General features: G+C 43.3%; 1 pseudogene across 1 annotated transcript in view; it reads left to right on the forward strand.

The window, feature by feature from the left end:
• The first annotated feature begins 3586 nt into the window (after positions 1–3586).
• Positions 3587–13567, forward strand: part of LOC145487913 (sodium- and chloride-dependent GABA transporter 1-like) — a 10769-nt pseudogene continuing 788 nt past the window's right edge. Inside the window, exons 1-11 of the transcript XR_014049464.1 lie at positions 3587–4477; positions 5136–5270; positions 6795–7005; positions 7163–7295; positions 7984–8118; positions 8465–8568; positions 9130–9254; positions 10255–10367; positions 11823–11954; positions 12660–12759; positions 13062–13162. The product of XR_014049464.1 is annotated as a sodium- and chloride-dependent GABA transporter 1-like (transcript). The remainder of the gene's footprint in view (positions 4478–5135; positions 5271–6794; positions 7006–7162; positions 7296–7983; positions 8119–8464; positions 8569–9129; positions 9255–10254; positions 10368–11822; positions 11955–12659; positions 12760–13061; positions 13163–13567) is intronic.

The following is a 13567-nucleotide window of genomic DNA, read 5'->3' on the forward strand; positions in this document are numbered from 1 at the left end:
CTCTTTTCTGTCGACTTTAATAAAGTTGGTCAGGAGTCTTTTGCAGTATTCCTTATACCTTCTCCTTTAGTATACCATTTTGACAGAAAAGGCACCCCTTTCATATACCTATGGTTGACAAAATGTAGCCCTTTCACATGCTTTCATAACTGGCCGAAAACAGGAAATCACCTCGTCATTTTCATGTAGTGCTTTATAAATTAAATGATACAGCCATGAGGTGCGTCTGTTCGAAATATCTTAATTAAAGGCTCTTTTAACTAACTAAATTACAGATTTCGAAATTCCCCTCTTTCATTTTCCTCAACTTATGAAATCCCTACCTTATTATGTACCTGAACCCTGAAAAGGGTACCCCTTTCGGACGGAGCCTCCCCCCCCCCCCCCACGCCCCCGTACAGGCCATTATAGGGAGTGCTTCCGCCCCTCCCGGGTCAGCAGCTTGATAATCAGGCCCAGTGGAATCGGAGATGGGAACGCTTCTACCAGACATCCTGCGATAGCCACAACCTACAGTGGAGGAAAGAGTAAGGTCGAGTGTATTGTTGGCTATTGACAGTGTTTGTTGGATCCCGGGAAGAGGGGTGGTTACTCCCAGAAAAATTAGGTGAGGGTGTGCGGCCCGCTTCCCAAAACCCGTGCCCTATTGAGGACCAAAATCTGCTATTTTCCCTACAGTTTTTTTTTTTGACCTGACCAAAAATTCGATATCCTATCTAAGACCTGACCCTTAAATCAATACCCTGTTTTCAGACCTGCCTTAGAATTAAAGTCCTCTAGTTCAGACTGAAGGCATTGTGAAGGGCTTATCGCGTTAGTAATGATGAAAAATTAGCTTCTTCTAACAAACATGCACAATTCAAGACGAGTGCAAAAACCAGATCCAGACCAAAATGGCAATAATCGATACCCTATTTCAGGGCATGACCAAACCACAAAAGCCATACCTTTTAGGGCCGCACATACTTATACAACCCATACAACCCAAAAGGGAGTTCCCTTCCCCCCGTGGGTTGAATCATCATCGGGGCAAAATTATTGCGTGACGTCCGCGTCGCGAGTCGTACCGTAGTGACCGACCTCGATTTGTAGACTGACAGATAAATTGTGTTATTTACCTTGACACAATAAGTACCGTTATTTACTTTGCGTACGATCGGTTGTCGGTAAAGGGTGCCTTGGTTTAGTTGAAAGCTGTTTTGCAAGAAGCTTACCAGAAGAGCAAGGCACAGGTTGGTAAGTAGTTTTTTCATTTCGATTTATTTTTAGCAGATCTTTGAAACGTCAGTGAGGTGTAGCTAACAACAGACTGTCGAAGCAGGTCAAAGGAAACCAAGCTTAGAGCTCGCTATCAATAGCGGTGTCGAAGATTTATTTATGTTACCTAAAGACTGAGCTCAAGTTATCAGATTGCAAGCAGGGGACACCGGCCGTCCATTATTCTTACTGCAAGCAAAATTCACGCACTCATGTCAACCTCAGGATGTCTAGTACCGGAGCAAAGTTCCAAAATGTTCTGCTTACTAATTTGTGCAAACATCGCTAACTCTTGAAGGGGCCATTTGCCTAGCCAGTGCTTTACTAGGGTTCTTGAACGAAGAAAACGTACTTAACCAAGAAACGCAGACTAATCCACTGATTTGTGACTGACAGATCTAAAATCTTTCGTGTACTGTACACAAAACTGAGTATTTCCTGGGCCAATTATTTCCTATAAACACTCCCATTTAGCAGGCCTGACTGCATGGATGTCTGTCATCCCTGTCGACTTTCAGTGTAGCCACCAACCGCGGTAAGGTTCAGATATGTTTTTAAAATATACTTGCTTCTTTCAATTTATTAAATCCCGACCTTACGTTTTATTTCCAAAGCCAAGTTGTTTTTGTTTTCTTGCACCAGGGCGTCTTAAACACTCCTATGTTACGGTGGTAGTCTGATAGCCTACGTGTAGCCGTACCCACCCCCCGAGGAAAAACGGGAGGGAGGAAGGGTGGGTACGGCTATACGTAGGCTAGTAGTCTGAGGGTCCATATGCATTTGTTTTGGGACGAGCCGTTCAATCGTATTTGATATCACAGTGTTTCTGGTGGTACTGATCCGGGGCGGATATGGAATCACTGTCACTGTTTCACAGGTTTGAGAGTAACGAAATATTGCTTAACGTTTTGGACCACCTTGGCGTCTTTGCAAACTCATCCAAGGAAGTCGCTTCCAGGAGAAAAACTGAATAAAATTGGAGGTCTTTGTGACATCATTCAATCTAGAGTATTATTATGAAATAATTAGACAACTTAGTAGCTCTTAGTGATCACTCCAGAGGTCTTCAGATGAACGCTTCAGACGTTTCAGGCACTTGCACAACTTGGCCTTTTCTCGTGCCTGAAAAGTCTACAACATAAGTAGCAACGACAATATCGATATAGGTTTTCTGGTCATTCAACGACCCCTAACTTGTAAAAAAAGACCACTTGCACTTGTCAGTTGTCACTTGCAAGGGAACGGTGCCGGGCGCGAAGAGTGCGAGGACAAAACGGGTCATCCCGTTATCTTAAGCCTCCAATGTAGACGTTCTTAGGGCTCGTCACATGCTCCTTTTCCACGAGGAAGCCGTAAGAAGCTCTGAGAGCGTCTACGTTACCCTCGGCTTCGTCGAGGTCTGTCGACTCCGTGGCCAGACGCCGCGCACGTCACAAAACGCTAAACCATGACGGTAAGAAAGAGCTAACAGAAGACAGGACGAAACGACAGAAAAATAATATTTGAACAGGACAGGTCGATGACAACAGATGGCGTAACAAGACGGATATGTAACTAAAAAGAGGTCACAAAAAGTGATCGACCTTGAAACGGACTTGAAAACAGTTGGAAATTTAACGCATGTGTCAAGCCGGAGGGGGACTTCCGTATAAAAAGGGCGGGGGTGCTCGCCGCACCTTTTAGGGGTTATGAACAAGGGCTTGGTATCCCCAGGAGCCCATGGTATCCCTTAAGGTGGTCAGCTTCAAAAGGTCCACATCGGGAGCTTTTGAAGCACCTTTTAAGGTATTGAGCAGAAAATAGTCAATGTCAATTGGTGTGTTGTTTTAGAATTGGAACCTAATTGATGTGGAACAAAATTCAAGCCACGTCCACAAAGCAGGATCTTGGTACCTCCTGGGTTTTTTTTTTTTCAAAATTTCGGACGAGCACCTCCGTTCTTTTTGTATGGAAGTCTCCCGGGGTGTCAAGCTGGGAATAAAGCAAGGTTTTTGAGCGAAAAAGGCAGTTTTGAGTGTTTCTGGGAGTATCACAGAGTTAAACCTTAACACCCGGTGCTTCCTGTTTTGAAAACAGTGACAGTGACGGTTGCGTTGCTTGAGTTTACTTTCTTACCTCAGGAGTACACTTCAAAAGATGAACAAAATAATAAAAGATAAACACATTTTCCTTAAGCTCCTTCTTCTCTAACAATTTCCGGCGTAATACAATGAAAAGGACCAGGCCTTGAAATTCTTATATTTAGTTAACACACTAATTGGTTCCTAACCCTAAACGATAAGTCTCGGTGGGGGCTGGGGGTGGGGGGGGGGGGGGAGGGGGCGAAGAAGGACACCCATATAAAAAGGACAGGGTTGCTCGTTGGAAATTTTGAAAAGAACCCTTAAGAGGTGCCAAGATCCTGTTTTATGGGCGTGGCTTGAAAGGTTTTTCGCCTCTAAGAGGTGCCAATTATAAAACAACCGGATTATCTCCTGTCATACTTTTTTAGCTCAATACTCCAAAAAGGTAATGCAAGAACTCCCGCTATGGTACCAGCACCCTCGTCCTGTTTATATGGGAGTTCCCCCCCGGGTATAGCCTGTCCTCGGTCGTTTTCGGAGAATCTCTAAACAGACTGCAAAAGCAGCACAGTCATTCCCTTCAAGATTGGTATTGAATTGTTTCTGTGGATCTCTCACTGACTGAGAGAAGTCGTATGACCTTTCGAGTATTTGTAGTCCAGGCCCTTCCCCGCCTAGGCTCGATCACCAGCCGCTGTTCGGGAAAGGTGCAGACTGGGCTCGAGAGAGCGGCGGATATCGAGCCCGCCTTGAGTAGAGATTGAACCTCCGACAGCTGGCATGGGTTCAGCTGTTGGAAGAGAGCGTTTAGGTTCTGGAATATGGTATGTGTAGACTTCGATGTCAGTTGCCAAAGAATGAAACAAAAGCCACATTTGACAAGCTTTTTATAGCCTCAAACTGCCTTACGCGCTATATAAAGGTTTTATTTCTTTTGTATGTTACAGAGATGGCTATTCCTAATGAAGACAACGGACCAATTGGCTTCACTTTAAATGAGAAGCCTGATCCGTTTGTTGAAATACAGGAAGAACCTGAGGAGCAAGGATGGGATCGTTGGAGCGGGAAAATCGAATTTTTGTTCGCGTGCATTGGCTTTTGTGTTGGCTATGGAAACATGTGGAGATTTCCATACATGTGCTTTAAAAATGGAGGCGGTATGGCATTAATCAATCAATCCATTCATCCATCCATCCATCCATCCACCCACCCATCCCCTCTCCCACCCACCCACCCACCCATCCATCCATCAATCAATTAATCAATCAATCAATCAATCAATCAGTCAGTCAGTCAGCCATTCCAATCCATCCATCCACCAATCAATCAATCAACCAACCAACCAACCAATTAATCAATGAACAAACCAATCAATCAATCAATCAATCAATCAATCAATTAATTAATCGATCAGTCAACCAGTCGGTCGGTGGGTCGGTGGGTGGGTGGGTGGGTCAGTCAGTCAGTCAGTCAAAATTGATTTTCAATTTGCAAAGCATTCTCTACGTCCTTGGCCCTCTGTAGTTAGAAGAATGGGATTGGCTTAGTTCAGTAAAAACGCGTGAAAAAAAGGGCTTACTTCTGATACTAACACGTTGACATGTTTGAAACAAGAACAGACCGTGCAAGAGGAAAAAAAAGATGGCGTTTGGTTGGTATTGCCACCATTAACTTCAATAAAAAATGAAGGAAAAACTAGCTGACAGATTTCAAAACTCCCTACACCACTTCACTGACGTTATGTTCTTTCGGTGATTGCCAAAGACGACCAGAAAATCTCTCGCAGTGTTCATATTTCTCTACCTTTTATTCTAGGCGCGTTTCTGATCCCTTACCTCCTTTTCCTGACGTTTGGTGGGGTACCAATCTTCTTCCTAGAGCAATGTGTGGGACAGTTTACACAGTCAGAACCCGTGCATGCGTGGAACAAGCTTTGCCCATTGCTCAGAGGTGAGGGCGCAAGTTATTCTAACCAATACACAAGTCTTATAGTTCTTCAAACATCTGTTAGTTTCCCTCCACTTTCAAAATGATGAACGACAACCGGAGACAGCATAAGCAATTATACCTGTAGAATTCTGCAGACTTGCAACACAGTATTTTGCTGCGAGACAAGTTGGTCACAAACGTGGTAATACGCGCAGCAATGTGTTTTAACTTGCAATGTAACAATGTTGCGAGACAAGTTGAAGAAAAATGTTGCCCGTATTACCGGGCCTTTACACGGGATTTTCTTCTGTTGATAGTTAAAAAACACAGAAACACAATATTTCGCCCTGCGCTTTACTGAACTCTCTCACTCAATTCTTCTCTCGTCACTGCTCCACAAGGGAGTCCAAGATTCGCATCATTTTACGAATGCGAGTGCAAATAAGGATTTACACTACGAGTTACAGGGGTGGGGGCCGGTGGCTTCATGGTCAGTGCGCTCGATTCCGGATCGAGCGTTCCGGGTTCGAGCCCTGGCCGGGAACATTGCGTTGTGTTCTTGAGCAAGGCACTTTACTCTCACAGTGCCTCTCTTCACCGATGTATAAATGGGTACCGGCGAATTTAATCGTGTGGGTAACCTTGCGATCCTCCTATCCAGGGGGTAGTAGAAATACTCCCAGTCACTTCATGCTACAGAAAATTTTCGGGAGGCCGTTACTTTCGGAATTCTACGGTAACACCTCTAACATTCCATTCTTAAGTCAGACCTCTATAGAGTCTCTGATTGGTCTATTTTTGTGCACGACAATTCAAAACCCGCACGTCGAGCAATCCATACTACGCCGGAGGATTTTGAAAACGCAGCTTTATTTCTCCGGTTAGGCCTTCGATCCACACTAATCCGTAACGAAAACGGAGCTTTTTGAAAACGCTCTTCAAACCGGAGGAATTTGAAAACGCTGGCGTTGCGTTTTTGTGTGGACAGAAAACATTTTGGAAACGAAACTTTTCGAAAACGACGAGGTTGCAACATTCATGGGATTTCCTTGCCCGAGTTTTACACAAACACAAATCCAATATGTATGGGTTATTGACCAAGTGTGAGGTCAAGATGGCTGGATATTGGCCAAGTTCTCCGTCTCGGTCGATAAACTCGCAAAAAAAGAACGAGGCCAATATCCAGCCATCTTGACCGAACAAGCTTGGTCAATAAAGGATTTATTATATGGCTTTCGGGGAAATTTTTCTTGCGGGACACGGCGGGTAGTCCCGAGCGGGCAAGATAGCCCCATCTTGCCCGCTCGGGTAGCCAATCACAGCGCAGGATTTGATTCATCTTGCCCGCTCACGGAGCTTGCCATATAATAAGGCCAGTGATTGTTGCGTTTCTAAATTCATCCGACGTAGTTGCGACAGAAAACATTTGGTGCATTTTCAGAGTGAAACCTCCGTTTTCCAATTCTTCCGGCGTTCTGTCGACGGTGCCAGAGACAATTGCATCCTAGAGGCTTATTTTGCTGGCTCGAATTTCTTCCTTTCTAGGTATCGGGTTTGCCAGCATTGCCGTTTCGTTCCTGGTGTCAATGTATTACAATGTTATCATGGCGTGGTCTTTGTTCTACTTCTACCAGGCTTTCAAGAAAGATATTCCTTGGGTGGGTTGTCACCATCCTTGGAACACGCCAGATTGTTTCATCTTTAATGCTTCTAATCCGAACGCCTCGGGAGCCTCGCCCAGTCGAGAATTCCTTGTGTAAGTCGATAATTACTTGTGTAATTGAGAACGATTTTCGAAAGACTACATTACTTGCAAAAAATTTCGAACGATTTTAATTTCGGACAGAAAAAGTGCCCGAAAATAAAACCGTCCAATAAAATAATATTCATAAAATTTTAATTGTTTTCGTTAGGGAAGAAGTTCTAAGGATCACCAGCGGAATTGATGAACCAGGCCCTCTCAACGGACCGATCACCATCTCGGTACTCGTGGCCTGGATACTAGTCTATTTCTGTATATGGAAAGGCGTGCGTACCACTGGAAAGGTGATCACGTGCTTCTCGCGTGCTTAAGGTTCAGCCACTTATTTCCAATGCTTAGAAAATGGGTTTGGTGTTGTGGGTTCCGTAAGCTAAAAATTAATTTTAAACTATATTAACAGCTGAGGTGGCCTCCTCAATAGGCCTGCATGGTGGCCTCTTGGATGTCTCCTCGCCTATTCACTGTTATTGTGTATACTTCTTTTCTATCGTGGCCTAATCGTGTCAAACAAAATGATGATGATTATCTATTATATGACTAGCTTCGTGAGCGGGCAAGATGAAGCTATCTTGCCCGCTCGGGACTACCCGCCATATCCCGCAAGAAAAATTTCCCCGAAAGCCATATAAGAAATCCTTTATTGACCAAGCTTGTTCGGTCAAGATGGCTTGATATTGGCCTCGTTCTTTTTTTTGCGAGTTTATAGACCTCGACTCCGTCTCGGTCCATAAACACGCAAAAGAAGAACTTGGCCGATTTCCAGCCATCTTGACCTCACACTTGGTCAATAACCCATACTTATTCCTAGATTCAGCGCAAACGTATCTGTACTGAGCAAAATGTTTTGCGTGGATCAATGTTAGTTCAAGAGAGGTCTTCTTGACGGAGTGGAACGCACCAAGACTCAGGGACGTCGGTTTACGGGATTGTGAGTAACGTACAGCAGGGAGCTAATTTTGCGATCGTCAACAGGTTGTGTACGTGACGGCCACGGCCCCCTACTTTATCCTGGTGATCATATTTTTCCGGGGGATCACCTTACCTGGAGCGAAGGACGGACTGATATTCTACCTTGTGCCCTCCTGGAAGCGACTTGGCGATCCCAAGGTACATGTACATTTATAGTCTTTACTAAAGAGCAATTTCTGATTAGCATCTCTTTCTCCATGTAAAGAGCATGCAACGTCTTGCTTTCTGGTGACCGATAAGAGGTAACTCGACTTGTCTCGGGGTAAAACGTTGATGATCAACAGTGTGCCCCGCTGTGGAGGCGTGGTGGCCTCATGGTTAGTACGTTCGACTTGGATCGAGCGGACCGGTTTCGAGGCTTAGTCGCTTCATGTTACACAAAGCGGGATAAGCTCCCGCGTGATGGGCCACTTGGCTCGTATACAGACTTTACCCCTCTATCCCGCCCTCAATGCCCCACTTGAACGCTGTTTTGCTGTTTAAGGTGTGGATAGACGCTGCGGCTCAAGTCCTGTACTCGTTAGCAATGGGAATGGGCGTCAACCTCACATTTGCCAGCTACAATAACAAGAAGAACAACATTCTAAAGTAAGGTTTTCGTTTTGCAATTTTCAAATTCCTTTTCATTTTTCCCAATATTCCTTGCGATCCAAAAACAGTGCAATGAGCAATGTTTGTGAGCCCGCGGTCCCCTAGCCATCCTCGAGCATACTTACTTCATGTTCATAGTAACATGTTAGTTACTAGCCCTCTCTCTGACACGCCAAGCTACGCTCTCGGGAAAGAGGATCCTCTCCCCCGAGAATGTAGCGTTGCGTTACAGAGAGAGCCAGAACTGGACTAAGGAACATGTCTGACCAGAAACACCGCGGGCTTTGGAATTCAGCAGCTTCTCCTGGCAGCTTGTACGAAGTGATGTTACAAACACAAATTAAAGACCACGTCGATTCGGAAGTGTAGCTACTGTCGTAAGCTTGTACATGTTATTCTTTTGCTTGTTAGCAGCTGTTATTGTTTTGGGGCCTGGGGCATTGTTTCTGTTGTTTGTTCTATTGTCCTCTCAAAGAGCATCAAGCCATTCATGTGAGATCTTACGAAAGCTGCCACCCGACCCCTCCATTAAATTCCTTCTGCTCTCATTTCTTTCAGGGACTCCTTAATCATATCCGTCACTAACTGCGCTACAAGCATATTTGCAGGATTTGCCATTTTCTCAATTCTGGGGTTTATCGCTGGCCAGCAAGGCAAAAATATCGCTGATGTGGCGTCACAAGGTTTGTAGCTTTACTTATATTTGTTTTGTCAGATTCAGTTACCGGTATAAATGAATCAGTAAAATTCATTTATACGATTTTCGCATTTTATTCGCCTAATTTTTTTTTGTCAGTTTATGTAGTGGTAGATTAAAAATGAGGACTATATGGAGAAAAGTAAATCAAGATTTAATTCAATAAAGCTTGAACTGTGATGGTCGGTAGTTTTAGATTTCTGAATAGAGGTTCAATTGATTTGTGATTGATTGTGTTTTACTTGTTTTTAAGTCTTCTAAGCTCTCTTATCGACTTAAATAAATTTCCTACAACCATTTAGAGCAAACCGGCATTTTGTTTTTTTCCCTAACCAACTTACCACAAAATTAGCCAAAACCGATTGGCTAGCACAAGTTCTCCCGTTCGTCCTCAGTATTACAAATGATGATTGACATATTATTGCGTTAATCAGATTGCCTTATATATATGCCTACACTTCATACGCGACGATTGCAAGCAATTGCAATCATAATGTATAAAGTCAAAAATGGTCTGGCGCCTCCTTACATTGCGGAATTATCTGCTGTTAACAATTCTTAGTATCACCTTAGAAATTCTGACTTCACCATACCCAGATTTCGGACTGTTGCTCATGGCAAACATAGCCTGACTTATTTAGGCCCTGTCATTTGTTCCAAACTCGACAAATCTATTCGATCTTCTGAATCATTGCACACTTTTAAAAAGCGCATCAAATTGGTTGATTTCATTAGCCTGCTGGACAGTTCTTGTAAAGACTGTTCTTTATGTAACAACTAACACTTGATCTTACTGCATGCCTCATTGTTTGTTTTATGTATGTATTTTAAAACACTTACATACGTATATGTATTTCATATTTTATTAATTATTAGATAAGTAATCGTAGTTACGTGTCCCCAATTAGTATACATTGTATGCTAGCGACTTCGACACGTTAATAAAGTTCTTATCTTATCTTATCTTATCTTTGAATTTTACGAAGGTCCCGGATTGGCGTTTATAGCCTATCCAGCAGCCTTAGCGGAGCTGCCTGTGCCCCAGGTCTGGACCGTGATGTTTTTCTTCAAGTTGATCATGTTGGGACTTGACAGTCAGGTAATAATTGTTTCTCACTGTAAGTTATATAATACGCACTTCGTTGTCGTAGTTTACAATCCGTTTGAATCTTGTCAAATTTTGACCGTTTGTTTCTCCCTGTAGCTAATTTATTTCTGTTTTTCTGACTTCTGAAAGCTGGGATTTCATTGAACACAGTCGAACCCCTATTAAGCGGCCACCCTTGGGGAAATGGGAGATGGCAGTTTAATAGGAGTTGGTGTACTTTGAATATTTTTTACCATGGCATGGAGTTAATTATTTTGTGAACATGGAATCACCTCAAGACAATCGTGATAAAAGTGTGTTTGAATGTTGTAGTCATTCGTCACTTTCTATTTCGAACTGTTATCTGTTATAGTCTTTCCAAAACAAAGTTAAACTACGTGTATTAAATTTTGGGTGGCCGTTTAACAGAGGTAAAGAGAATTGGAGAACCCTCAACGAGACGACCTAAGGATGGCCACGGCCGCTTGATAGAGGTGGCCGGTTGATAGGGGTTTTCTTCTCCGTATTTTACTGACAGTAATCTCGGAACTTTGATAACTAGCCGCTTAATCGGGGGTGGCCACTTAAAAGAGGGTCGACTGTATTAGACTGTTGTCTGACGCAACAAAATCACTTCAAAATCGGCATTTAGCAATCATCCAAATAATATGACCTTTAAGACCAAGGCTGCAACAGAACAGACCATTAGACGGTTCTGTGAAATGTAACCTGGCCTCTGCATGATATGGAAGCGAGGCCTTGTTTGACCCTCGGATGACAGATCAGAAACTAACTAGCACCATAACACAATAATTTACATTAAAAAAAACAAGGTTTGTATCATAACAAAGTCAACTCTAGCCTTGCTTGAGCACAAAGGCCTGACCACTAGAAGCACGGAACTGTAAAGTGGGCGATCTAATTAGCGAGACCCACCAGCTGTTTGGGAGCAGGGATGGCGCAGTGGTGTGATTCCGGCCCGGTGCCATACGTGGGTTGAATTTGTTGTTGGTTCTCGCGTTGCTCCGAGGGTTCAATTTTTTTCCGGATTCTCCGGTTTTCCTCCCTCCACAGAAACCAACGCTCCAAACAGACCAATTTCGATATATTAAAATTCAGCCTAAAACAATAGACCCTAGTACAAGGCTCTGGGGAATAACTACAGAGTTTATGGGGTTTATTCCCCAGAGCCTCGTGCTGAGGTCTATTGTGTTAGGCTGAATTTTAATATATCGAAATTGGTCTATTCCAATTCGACAAGGATAGAGAAAACTAGCTGAAAACTAGCTAAGTCTGATGTGGCTTCCGCTCGAAATATTGCAATTATTATAAATTTATTTATTTATCTAACTGAATTATCTTAAAATGAATGGACCTATTCTCTCAAGCAGTCAACTTGTTGTATCTTACTTATCTTTTGTCTTTTGTACTTGTCTTTTTTTTATGTTTGCTTAATTTGATTTTCAGTTTGGTCAAGTGGAGATAGTAGCCGCTTGTCTAATAGAACACTATCCTCAAAAACTGAGTCGATTCAGGAAGCTGGTTGTGCTGGTGTTATGTGTTCTGCTGTTTCTAATGGGACTTTCCTGTGTAACGAACGTAAGTTTATAGATTGGTAAAAGAAGAGATTGTAATTAATTCAGCCTCTACCTTTAGGAGAGATTAGAAAGCTTAAGTTTGACGTTTACAGGAAACAACAAACGCAAAACTTATCTCTGTTCTTTTTCTTAAATAAATCACACCTAAATGGATGAATATCTTCTACTATTCATCGCAATTACAAACATTTTCATTCTACTGTACAGACAGCTGAAAAAAGAAGGCAAAAGGTTCATGTTTGCCTTTTAACGTTTGACGTTTGACGACGGTTTGACGTTTGCCGTTTGCCGTCTACCCTGCGAGGAAGATCGAAGGAGACTCTGCTCGCAGGGTGTTTGCCGTCTGAAAGTCATGCTTAATCTTTCTAATAAGAAAACCGGACGATCGCGAAGCGAAGAGCAGGGACACTGGGGCGGACAAGAGCAGAGAAGGACTGGATAAGAAAACCCCTTGTTCCCGCACTCTGATTTTCAACTCCCAACCTATGTCCCTTGTCCCCTTGTGCAGTGCGTTGACGCGCTACGTTTTCCTTTTTTCTCTATCTTCGACCGATGGAAACACGGATGCGAATAGAGCGATCGATCGTTTCGTCACTCCTTGCTAAGAAACGGCTGTATGACAGACAAACTCTGAAGGTTACGGCGTTAAAAAGTCGTAATTCAAGCTTGGTCATTTCAACTGACAGTGTCTTGTCTTGTTTTACAGGGTGGCATATACGTGTTTAACCTGTTCGACTCGTTTTCAGCCGGTTTGTCGCTCTTGTTCATTGTGTTTTTGGAGTTAATTGTTGTCGCATGGATTTATGGTGAGTGGCGCGTCCTTGTTGGAAAAACGTTTTATCCTGGCCAGTGTTTGAAAAGTGTAAAGCACACAGCTTAGTTGGAGCTTTTGGCTTTTGGAAGCATAAAGTGGGGACAAATGGCATCATTTTGCTTGGAGGATGAATTTTAGTCAAGAAAATACCCATTGACACGTACTTCAAAAGAAAGCATTACATGAAGGGTAATAGTTCAGAAAAACTGATATTTAAGAATAGCGTTGCAGATCAATATTTTTTTAGTTTTATGCCTGTTGTGACGTATTTATAGCTGCGGTTACTTTTTCTAGGAGCTGATAGGTTTTCACGAGATGTTGAAGCCATGATAGGTCATCCAATTTCAAAATGGTGGCTGATTTGCTGGAAGTATCTGTCACCGCTGATGGTGTTGGTAAGTTCATTTGTACTCAACCTCGTTCCCATGGCCTTCTCCTACGGGAATAAGTTTGCATTTTTACTGCCACTCTGCAAAACATACTAGGGCAATGGACTCCTGATAACATTTAGTAAAGTCAATAAGTCTTTTGCCCAGACGGTCTTTGGGTCTGTCACGCGTTCTTCCCACGAACACGCCTAGGGGAGGACAGATTGCGTGACGATAGCCCAAAGAGCGTATGCGTCAGAGGCTTGGGGACAAGGACAAGTTGACTGATTTCGATGGTTTTGTTGCTAACATTGCCAAGTTATGCGAGCGTGAGTGTGTTTGGAGTGCTCGTAAGTGGTCGTGACATCCCGAGCTTGTTTTTGATTGGGTGACGAGAATCGGAAACTCTCCGAGTGTGTCCGAGAGGGTTTC

This window comes from Orbicella franksi, chromosome 5 (assembly GCF_964199315.1).
Source record: "Orbicella franksi chromosome 5, jaOrbFran1.1, whole genome shotgun sequence".
NCBI classification, from domain to species: Eukaryota; Metazoa; Cnidaria; class Anthozoa; order Scleractinia; family Merulinidae; genus Orbicella; species Orbicella franksi.